The sequence below is a fragment of the Artemia sp. Qi Xiang Cuo genome, chromosome 13 (genome assembly GCF_049724085.1).
Source record: "Artemia sp. Qi Xiang Cuo chromosome 13, ASM4972408v1, whole genome shotgun sequence".
NCBI classification, from domain to species: Eukaryota; Metazoa; Arthropoda; class Branchiopoda; order Anostraca; family Artemiidae; genus Artemia; species Artemia sp. Qi Xiang Cuo.
The window spans coordinates 14,676,276-14,688,139 of NC_142806.1; positions in this window are offsets into that span (position 1 = coordinate 14,676,276).

Below are 11,864 nucleotides of genomic sequence, written 5' to 3' on the forward strand. Positions count from 1 at the left end.
TAACTATCATGTGACTTGGTACTTTTAAATTGTTTTCTACAAAAGCGTAACTATCATGTGACTTGCTACTTTGAAATTATTTTCAACAATCGCGTAACGATCTTGTGACTAGTAACATTAATATAGTTTAATAAAATATCGTAACTATCATGTTAAATGGCACTTTTAAATTATTTTATACAATAGCGTAAAGATCTTTTTAATTTGTAATATTGTATTCTTTTATATATAAACGTAACTATCTTTTGTCTTTGTAATTTGTATTTATTTTTTACAATGGCGTAACTATCATATAACTTGGTAAATTGAAATTATTTTATACAATAGCGTAACTATCATGTGAGATGGTACTTTGAAATTATTTTCTACATCAGTTTAACTATCATGTGACTTGTTACTTTGTTATTATTTTCTATAATATAGTAACTATCCGGTGAATTGGTACTTTGAAATTATTTTATAAAAGAGCTTAAATATCATGTGACTTGTTAGTTTGAAAGTATTTACTAAAATATCGTAACTATCGTGTGAATTGGTACTTTTAAATTATTTTCTACAATAAAGTAACTATCATGTGACTTGGTACTTTGAAAATATGTTCTACAATAGCTTAACTAACATGTGACTTGGTACTTTGATATTATTTTCTATAATAACGTAACTATCATGTGACTTGGTGCTTTGACATTGTTTTCTAAAAGAGCGTAACTATCATATGACTTGGTGCTTTGAAATTATTTTCTAGAATAGCGTAACTATCATGTGACTTGTTACTTTGAAATTATTTTCTAAAATAGCGTAACTATCATGTGACTTGGTAGTTTGAAATTATTTTCTATAATAACGTAACTATCATGTGACGGTGTACTTTTATATTATTTTCTCAAATGGTGTATAGCAATTGTGTCTTTGTTCTTTGAATTTATTTTCTAAAATATATTAAATCTCATGTGACATTGTACTTTCATATTGTTTTCTAAACTGTCTTAAATCTCATGTGACTGGGTACTTTAACATTATTTTCTTCATAGGAGTAGCTATCATGTTACTTGGTGCTTAGAAATTATTTTCTAAAATTTCTCAAGTATCAAGTTATTGTATGTTTTGAAAATGTATTCTATAATAACTTAGCTATATTGTGTTAGGTTGCTGTTCTATTTTTTTACGCCCTAGCGTAACTATATTGTTAACTTTCACTTTCATAATAGTGTATATTAAGTCGTAAATCTCACGGTTAATTGCACATTGAAATTATTATCCGCAATATCGCATATCTACTAAGTCTTTTTTTTTGCTATTTATTTTCTATAATTGCGTTAATATCCCTTGACTTTTCACTTTTAAAAAGTTATCGACATATGAGTATATATCTTGAGAAGTGCGACTATATTATAAGTGACTCCAATAGACGTAAAAACCAGAGACTAGGCACTATTACGGTATTTACGACAATAGAGAACCAATATTTTCAATTGTTGATATGTAATTATGTTATATATTATCGTAACTATCATATGAGATGGTACTTTGAAATTATTTTCTAATATAGCGTAACTTTACTATAAGTTGGTGATATTAAAATGTTTTCAATAATAACGTACCTATAATGGTTCAATGCACATTGATATTTTTCAAAATAATGGCGTAACAATACAATTACATTTTACATTGATTTCTTATTCTTCACTAGCGTTAGTACCTAGATAGATTTTCATTGGTTTTTATTTTATCTATTATTTTAACTCTCATTTGTCTTGGTACTTTGAAATTATTTTCTACAATAGCGTAATTATCCTGTGACTTTATAATTTTAAAATATTTCCTACAATAAATTAACTATCATGTGACTTGGTACTTTGAATTTATTTTCTACAATATCGTAACTATCATGTGACTTGGTACTATGATATTATTTTCTATAATAGCGTAACTATCATGTGACTTGGTACTTTGAAATTATTTTTTACAATAGCGTAACTATAATTTTTCTTGGTACTTTGATATTATTTTCTACAATAGCGTAACTATCATGTGAATTGGTACTTTGAAATTATTTTATAAAATATCTTAACTATCATGTGACTTGGTACTTTAAAAATATTTTCTATAATAGCGTAACTATCATGTGATTTGGTACTTTGAAATTATTTTCTACAATAACGTAACTATCCTTTGACTTGGATATTTGAAATTATTTTCTAAAATAGCGTAACTTTCAGCTTTCTATGTTCTTTTATTTTTTTTTTTACAATATCTTAACTATCATTTGACTTTGTGCTTTGATATTATTTTCTAGAATAGTTTAACTATCATGTAACTGGGTACTTTGAATTAATTTTCAACAATATCGTAACTAACATGTGAATTGGTACTTTTAATTTATTTTCTTCACTAACGTAAATATAATGTGTTATGGCACTTTGAATAAGTATTAGATAATAGTATATACACACAATGACATGTCACTTTAAAAATCTACTTATTATTAGCGAAGCTACAAAGAATCATGGTCCTAATTACTAATTATCTATAAAAACGAAATTGACTGTTACAAATTCCTTTAAAAATATTTTCTATAATAGAGTAACTATCATGTGAGTTGGTACTTTGAAATTATTTTAAACATAAGAGTAACTATACAGTGTCATTGTACTTTGATAATTTTATCAACAATATAGTTACTCTAAAGTGTCTTGGTTCTTTGTAATTTTATTATTCACTGTATTTAAGAAATATTGTCATTGACCTTGTATATTGTTTTCTACAAAAACGTAACTATCATGTGACTGGGTTCATTTAAATTATTTTGTACAATAGAATAACTATAATGTGAATTTGCACTATGTATTTACTTCCTATAAACATCTTGATAACAATAGTCTGTGTTCTTTGATAACTTATTCTATTTTTGCGTATATTTCCATTGTCAAGTTAAATTATTAGAAAGTACTGTTAAAACGTCAATATCAGAAGTCATTTAACTTTAATATATTTTCTATAAAAGCGTAACTATAATGTGACATGGTACTTTGATATGAAGGTATATAATAGCTTAACTCTCTACTGACTGTATACTTTGAATATATACTATATTAAGATTATACTCTCATGTGACTATGTATTTTGCTATTTCGTTCCGCAATCGCGTATATATATCTTTTACTTTCAACAGCATTTTATTTTATATTTTGTCATAAATAATATTAGAAGATGCTAAATGTTTACAATATATCTATCAGATGAAATATAATTTTTCATGTTACTTTAAAATTATTTTCTATAAAATCGTAGCTATCATGTGACTTGGTACTTTAAAATTATTTTTTACAATAGCGTAACTATCATGTGACTTGGTACTTTTAAATTATTTTCTAAAATAGCGTAACTATCTTGTGACTTGGTACTTTGATATTATTTTCTAAAATAGCGTAACTATCATGTGACTTGGTACTTTGAAATTATTTTCTTTAATACCGTAACTATCACGTGACTTGGTAATTTGAAATTATTTTCTAAAAGAGCATAACTATCATGTGACTTGGTACTTTGAAATTATTTTCTACAATAGCGTAACTATCTTGTGAGGTTTAACATGTATTGGTCTTTATAGTTTATTGTAACTATCCGATGACATAGTATTTTAGTTTCTTACTCAACAAAAGTGTAACTTTCATGTGACATGGAACTTGTGTATTATTTTAAACCAATTTGAAACAGTATATTTGCATGGTACAATGTACTAATTTTAGGTAAATGTATAACTATAATGTGCCTTGTAATTTGAAATTATTTTTAGCTATAACGTAACTATCCAAATACAAGGCGAAACGATCTTCGGTGTTTCAATCGTGTAAATATAATATGTCTTGGTATAATTAAATTATTTACTACAAAGGTGTATCTCTCCTGTATCGTAGCGCTGAGGTCTTTTTGTCTACAATAGCATCACTATCATTGTACATGGTCTTTTGGAATTATTTTCTGCAAAAGAGAACCTAATGTGACAGGGGACATCGGTCTTATATCATACATAAGCGGAACACAAAATTGATAGGGTACTTAGAACTTATTTCCTACAATAGCGTAACTATCATGTGACTTGGTACTTTGAAATTATTTTCTACAATAGCTTAACGTTCATCTGACTTGGTGCATTGATATTATTTTCTAACATAGAGTTACGATGAAAAGTATTTTCTCTTTGATATTATTTTACGTAATGTTGTAACTATAAGGTGAAATTGCACATTAAAATTATTTTCTAAATTAGCGGAACTTTCTATTGACTTGGTACTTTGTAATTATTTTCTACAATTGCGTAACTATCATGTGACTTGGCACTTTGAAATTATTTTCTACAATAGCGTAACTATAATGTGACTTAGTACTTTAAAATTATTTCCTGTAATAGCGTAACTATCATGTCAGTTGCTACTTTGAAATTATTTTATACAATATCGTAACTATCATGTGAATTGGAACTTTGATATTATGTTTTAAAATAATTTAACTATCACTTGACTTGGTAATTTGATATTATTTTCTAAAATAGCCTAACTATCATGTGAATCGGTGCTTTGAAATTGTTATCTAAAATAGATTAACTATCATTTGACTTGGTGCTTTGAAATTATTTTCTTTAATTGCGTAACTATCATGTGACTTGGTACTTTGAAATTATTTTCTACAAAAGCATAACTATCATGTGACTTGGTATTTTGAAATTATTTTCTAAAATATCGTAACTATCATTTGACTTGGTACTTTGAAATTATTTTATACAATAGCGTATCTAACAAGTGACTTTGTATTTTGAAATTATTTTCTATAGAAATTTAACTATCATGTTAGTTGATACTTTGAAATTATTTACTACGATAGAGTAACTATCATGTTACCTGGTACTTTAAAATTATTTTCTTATAATAGCATAAACACAATTTTTCTGTTGGCCTTGTATGTTTTATCTACAAAAGCGTTTCAATCAAGTTTCTAGGAACATTTTTAAGTTTTACAATAAAATCGAAATATTACAGTTACTAGGCGCTTTGAAAATATTTAAAACCGTGGCGACAAACTAAATTCTCATGTCAACTTTAGATGTTTTTATATAGATGCGTAACTATCATGTGACCTTGTAATTTGAAATTATTTTCAACAATAGCGTAACTATCATGTGACTTGGTACTTTGAAATTATTTTCTACAATAGCGTAACTATCATGTGATTTTACTCTTTGATATTGTTTTCTAAATTAGCGAAACTATAATTTTACTTTGTAATATGATATTATTTTCCATATAAACGTAAATATCATTTGTCCTTGTTCTTTGAAATTATTTTTTTAAATGTCGTAACTATCATATAAATTGTTATTTTTAAATTAATGTATACAATATAGTAACTATCATGTGACTTTGTACTTTGAAATTATTTTCTACAATAACTTAACAATCAAGTGACTTGGTACTTTGTTATTATTTTCTATAATAGAATAATTATCGGGTTACTTGGTTATTTGATCTTGTTTTATTCAAAATCGTAACTATCATTAGATTTGGTAATTTGAAATTATTTAATACAGTAGCGTAAATATCCTGTGACTTTGTACTTTGAAATTATATTCTGCCTTAGCATAACTATCATGTGACTGGGTACTTTGAAATTATTTTCTGTAATAGCGTAATTATCATGTGACTTGGTACTTTGAAATTATTTTCTACAATAACGTAACTATCATGTGACTTGGAACTTTGAAATTATTTTCTACCATAGCGTAACTATCATGTGACATGGTACTTTGATATTATTTTCTATAATAGCGTAACTATCATGTGACTTGGTACTTTGAAATTATTTTCTACAATAGCATAACTATCATATGACTTGGTACTTTGAAATTATTTTCTTTAATTGCGTAACTATCATGTGACTTGGTACTTTGAAATTATTTTCTACAATAGCGTAACTATCATGTGACTTTGTTATTTGAAATTGTTTTCTAAAAAAACTTAACTATCATGTGATTTCGTACTTTAAAATTATTTTATACAATTGCGTAACTACCATGTGACTTGGTACTTTGAAATTATTTTCTACAATAGCGTAACTATTATGTGACTTGCTACTTTGAAATTATTTTCTACAATAGCGTAACTATCATGTGACTTGGTACTTTGAAATTATTTTCTACAATAGCGTAACTATCATGTGACTTGATACTTTGAAATTATTTTCTATAATAGCGTAACTATCATGTGACTTGGTACTTTCAAATTATTTTCTACAATAGCGTAAATATCATGTGACATGGTACTTTGAAATTATTTTCTACAATAGCGTAACTATCATATGACTTGGTTTTTTGAAATTTTTTTCTATAAAAATTTAAATTTCCTGTGACTTGGTACTTTTATATTATTTTATACAAAGTAGTGAATATCTTTTGACAGGGTACTTTGAAATTATTTTCTACAATAGCGTAACTATAATGTGATTTTGTACTTTTATATTATTTTCTTCTAAATAGTAACTTTCATTTTAGTTGGTACTTTGAAATTATTTTCTACATTACCGTAGCTATCATGTGACATGGTACTTTGAAATTATTTTTTATAATATCGTAACTATCATGTGACTAGGTACTTTGAAAATATATTATATAGTAACGTAAATATCATGTGACTTGGTACTTTGAAATTATTTTCTAAAAAAACGTAACTATCATGTGACTTCGTACTTTAAAATTATTTTCTATAATAGCGTAACTATCATGTGACTTGGTACTTTGAAATTATTTTCTATATTAGTGTAGCTATCATGTGACTTGTTACTTTGATATTTTTTTCTACAATAGCGTAACTATCATGTGACCTTGTAATTTGAAATTATTTTCAACAATAGCGTAACTATCATGTGACTTGGTACTTTGAAATTATTTTCTACAATAGCGTAACTATCATGTGACTTGGTACTTTGAAATTATTTTCTATATTAGCGTAACTATCATGTGACTTGGTACTTTGAAATTATTTTCTACAGTAGTGTAGCTATCATGTGACTTGGTACTTTGAAATTTTTTTCTAAAATAGCGTAACTATCATGTGACTTGTTACTTTGATATTATTTCCTACAATAGCGTAACTATCATGTGACCTTGTAATTTGAAATCATTTTCTAAAATAGCGTAACAATCATGTGACTTGGTACTATGAAATTATTTTCTACAATAGCGTAACTATCATGTGACTTGGTACTTTGATATTATTTTTTACAATAGCGTAACTATCATGTGATTTTGTTCTTTGAAATTGTTTCCTACAAAAGCGTAACTATCATGTGATTTCGTACTTTAAAATTATTTTCTACAATAGCGTAACTACCATGTGACTTGGTACTTTGAAATTATTTTCTACAACAGCGTAACTATCATGGGACTTGCTACTTTGAAATTATTTCGAAGAATAGCGTAACTATCATATGACTTGGTACTTTGAAATTATTTTACATAATCGCGTAACTATCATGTGACTTGTTACTTTGAAATTATTTTCCATAATAACGTTACTATCATGTGACTTGGTACTTTGAAATTATTTTCTACAATAGCGTAAATATCATGTGACATGGTACTTTGAAATTATTTTCTACACTAGCGTAACTATCATATGACTTGGTTTTTTGAAATTATTTTTTACAATATCTTAAATATACTTTTACTTGTTACTTTTTAATTTTTTTATATTACGGCTTAAATATCATGTGACTTGGTACTTTGAAATATTTTTGTACATTAGCTTAACTAACATGTGACTTGGTACATTTACGTTATTTTATTCAATAGATTAACTATAATGTGTCTTGGTACTTTGAAATTATTTTCTACAATAGCGTAAATATATTATGACTTTGTAATTTGAAATTATTTTATATAATATAGTAACTATCATGTGACTTGGTAATTTGATATTATTTTATAAAATAACGTAAATATCATTTGACTTTGTACTTTCAAATTATTTTATAAAATAGTTTAAATATCATATGAGTTTGTACTTTGAAATTATATTTTTAACGAGATTACCTATCATGTGACTTGGTACTTTGAAATTTCTATATAGAATAACGTAAATATCATTTGACTTGGTACTTTCAAATTATTTTCTACAATAGCGTAAATATCATGTGACTTGGTACTTTGAAATTATTTTCTACATTAGCGTAACTATCATTTGACTTGGTACTTTGAAATTATTTTCTACAATAGTGTAACTATCATGTGAATTGGTACTTTGAAATTATTTTCTATAATAGTGTAACTATCCTGTGACTTGGTACTTTGAAATTATTTTCTAGAATAGCATAACTATCATGCGACTTGGTACTTTGAAATTATTTTCTATAGTAGTGTAGCTATCATGTGACTTGGTACTTTGAAATTTTTTTCTACAAAAGCGTAACTATCATGTCACTTGTTACTTTGATATTTTTTCGTAAAATAGATTAACTATCATGTGACCTTGTACTTTGAAATCATTTTCTAAAATAGCGTAACAATCATGTGACTTGGTACTATGAAATTATTTTTTACAATAGCGTAACTATCATATGACTTGGTACTTTGAAATTATTTTATACAATAGCGTAACTATCTTGTCACTTGGTACTTTGAAATTATTTTCTTTAATAACGTAACTATCACGTGACTTGGTACTTTGAAATTATTTTCTACAATAGCATAACTATCATGTGACTTGGTACTTTGAAATTATTTTCTATAATAGCGTAACTATCATGTGACTTGGTACTTTGAAATTACTTTCTATAATAGCGTAACTATCATGTGACTTGGTACTTTGAAATTATTTTCTATATTAGAGTAGCTATCATGTTACTTGTTACTTTGAGATTATTTTCTATAAAAGCGTAACTATCATGTCACATTGTACTTTGAAATCATTTTCAAAAATAGCGTAACAATCATGTGACTTGGTACTATGAAATTATTTTCTATAATAGAGTAACTATCATGTGACTTTACACTTTGAAATTATTTTCTACAATAGCATAACTATCATGTGACTTGATACTTTGAAATTATTTTATACAATAGCGTAACTATCTTGTCACTTGGTACTTTGAAATTATTTTCTATAATAGCGTAACTATCACGTGACTTGGTACTTTGAAATTATTTTCTACAATATCTCGTGTTTAACAAAAAAAAAAAAAAGGGATTATTTACTGACCTTCAGTTGTGATTTTAAGAGTTCCGCTTTTGTTTAAGCCAATCTTTTTTAAAAAAAAAAAAAAAGGAATTATTTACTGACCTTCAGATGTTGTGATTTTAAAAGTTCCGCTTTTTTTTCAGTCAATTTTTTTCAACAAAAAAAACAAAAGGAATTATTTACTGACCTTCAGTTGTTGTGATTTTAAAAGTTCTGCTTTTGTTTCAACCAATCGTGTTTAACAAAAAAAAACAAAAGGAATTATTTACTGACCTTCTAGAATCCATAAGTACATGCTCTGGAAAGGTGCCAAGGAATGTAATCTCCTCAAAACTTAATTTTTTGGCAATTTGCACGTGAAACTGTGTGAGGGAGTTCTGACTCTCTTTGAAAAGGTGTAGAGCATCAAGCAAATAGTAAGGAAATTCTTGAACAACATAGGGAGGTACATAATCCTTATAATTGCATGGGAATTCCTATACCTGCAAGAAAATAGCATGGTCCTATAGCTGCCGGCAAATCGCATGGTCCTTTAGCTGCAGGCAAATAGCATGGGATTCCCTATACGTGCAAGCAAATAGCAAGGCCCTATAGCTGCAAGCAAGTAGCATGGGATTTCCTATACCTGAAAGCAAATAGCATGGAAATTCCTATATCTGCAAGCAAATAGCATGGGAATTCCTATACCTACAAGCAAATAGCATGGAAATTCCTATACCTGCAAGCAAATAGCATGGGAATTCCTACACTTGCAAGCAAATAGCATGGGAATTCCTACACTTGCAAGCAAATAGCATGAGATTTCCTATACCTGCAAGCAAATAACATGGTCCTATAGCTGCAAGCAATGCCTGGTGATGTCAAACCTACACTCCAATTCACAAATCCATTACTACCCCTTTTTTTCAAATGTCAATCAAACAGTTCTGATTGTAGCGTCCAATTTTTTAAATAACAAAGTCCGTCTTTAAATATTCTAGCGATATCCATTCGTGTATGCAGGAGAGGCTACCTCTGGTCCATTCTTGGTATACAAAACATTGGGATTTTCACGATCCGTCTTATAAACTAATGTAGTTCACCCATTTTTGCCTTTTTATGCCCCCCACCAACAAATAATTTCCCTCGCACGTGCCTGGTGATGTCAAACCTACACTCCAATTCACAAATCCATTACCCCTTTTTTGCAAAGGTCAATCAAAGAATTCTGATTGTAGCGTCCAATTTTTAAATAACAAATACCGTATTAAAATATTTTGTAAATATCCATTCGTGTTTGTAGAGGAGCCTAACTTCGGTCCATTATTTGTACACAAAACCTTGGGATTTTAACAGTACATATAATAAACTGATATCGGTCACCTATTTTAGCCTTTTTAAGTCCCCCCCACCAACAAAAAATTTACCTCGCTCGCGACGGGGGCGGTCAAAGCTAGACTCAAAGTCACACATCCATGACCTCTTTTTTGTAAATGTCAATCAAAGAATTCTGTGTGTAGCGTCCAATTTTTGAAATACCACAGCCCGTCTTAAAATATTCGAGCGATATCCATTCGTGTATGTAGGGGAGGCTACCTCCGGTCCATTCTTGGTACACAAAACCTTGGGATTTTCACGATCCGTCTTATAAACTAATGTAGTTCACCCATTTTTGCCTTTTTAAGCCCCCCACCAACAAAAAATTTCCCTCGCACGTGCCTGGTGATGTCAAACCTACACTCAGATTCACAAATCCATTACCCTTTTTTGCAAATGTCAATAAAATAATTCTGACCGTAGCGTCCAATTTTTTAAATAACAAAGCTCGTCTTAAAATATTCTAGTGATATACATTCGTACATGTATGAGAGGCTACCTTAGGTTCATTATTTGTACACAAAACCTTAGGATTTTCACAATTCGTCTTATAAACTGATGTAGTTCACCCATTTTTGCCTATTTTAGACCCCCACCAACAAATAATTTCCCTCGCTAGTGCCTGGTGATGTCAAACCTACACTCCAATTCACAAATCCAATACCCCTTTTTTGCAAATGCCAATCAAAGAATTCTGATTGTAGCGTCCAAGTTTTTAAATAACAAAGCCCGACTTAAGATATTATGTACAAATCCATTCGTGTCTGTAGGGGAGGCGACCTCCGGTCCATTCTTGGTACACAAAACCTTGGGATTTTCACGATCCGTCTTATAAACCAATGTAGTTCACCCATTTTTGTCTTTTTAAGCCCCCCACCAACAAAAAAATTCCCTCGCACGTGCCTGGTGATGTCAAACCTACACTCCAATTCACAAATCCATTACCCCTTTTTTGCAAATGTCAATCAAACAATTCTGATTGTAGCGTCCAATTTTTTTCAAATAACAAAGCCCGTCTTAAAATATTATAGCGATATCAATTCGTGTATGTAGGGGAGGCTACCTCCGGTCCATTCTTGGTACACAAAACCTTGGGATTTTCACGATCAGTCTTATAAACTAATGTAGTTCACCAATTTTCGCCTTTTTAAGCCCCCCACCAAAAAAAATTTCCCTCGCACGTGCCTGGTGATGTAAAACCTACACTCCAATTCACAAATTCATTACCTCTTCTTTGCAAATGTCACTCAAAGAATTCTGATTGTAGCATCAAATTTCCCA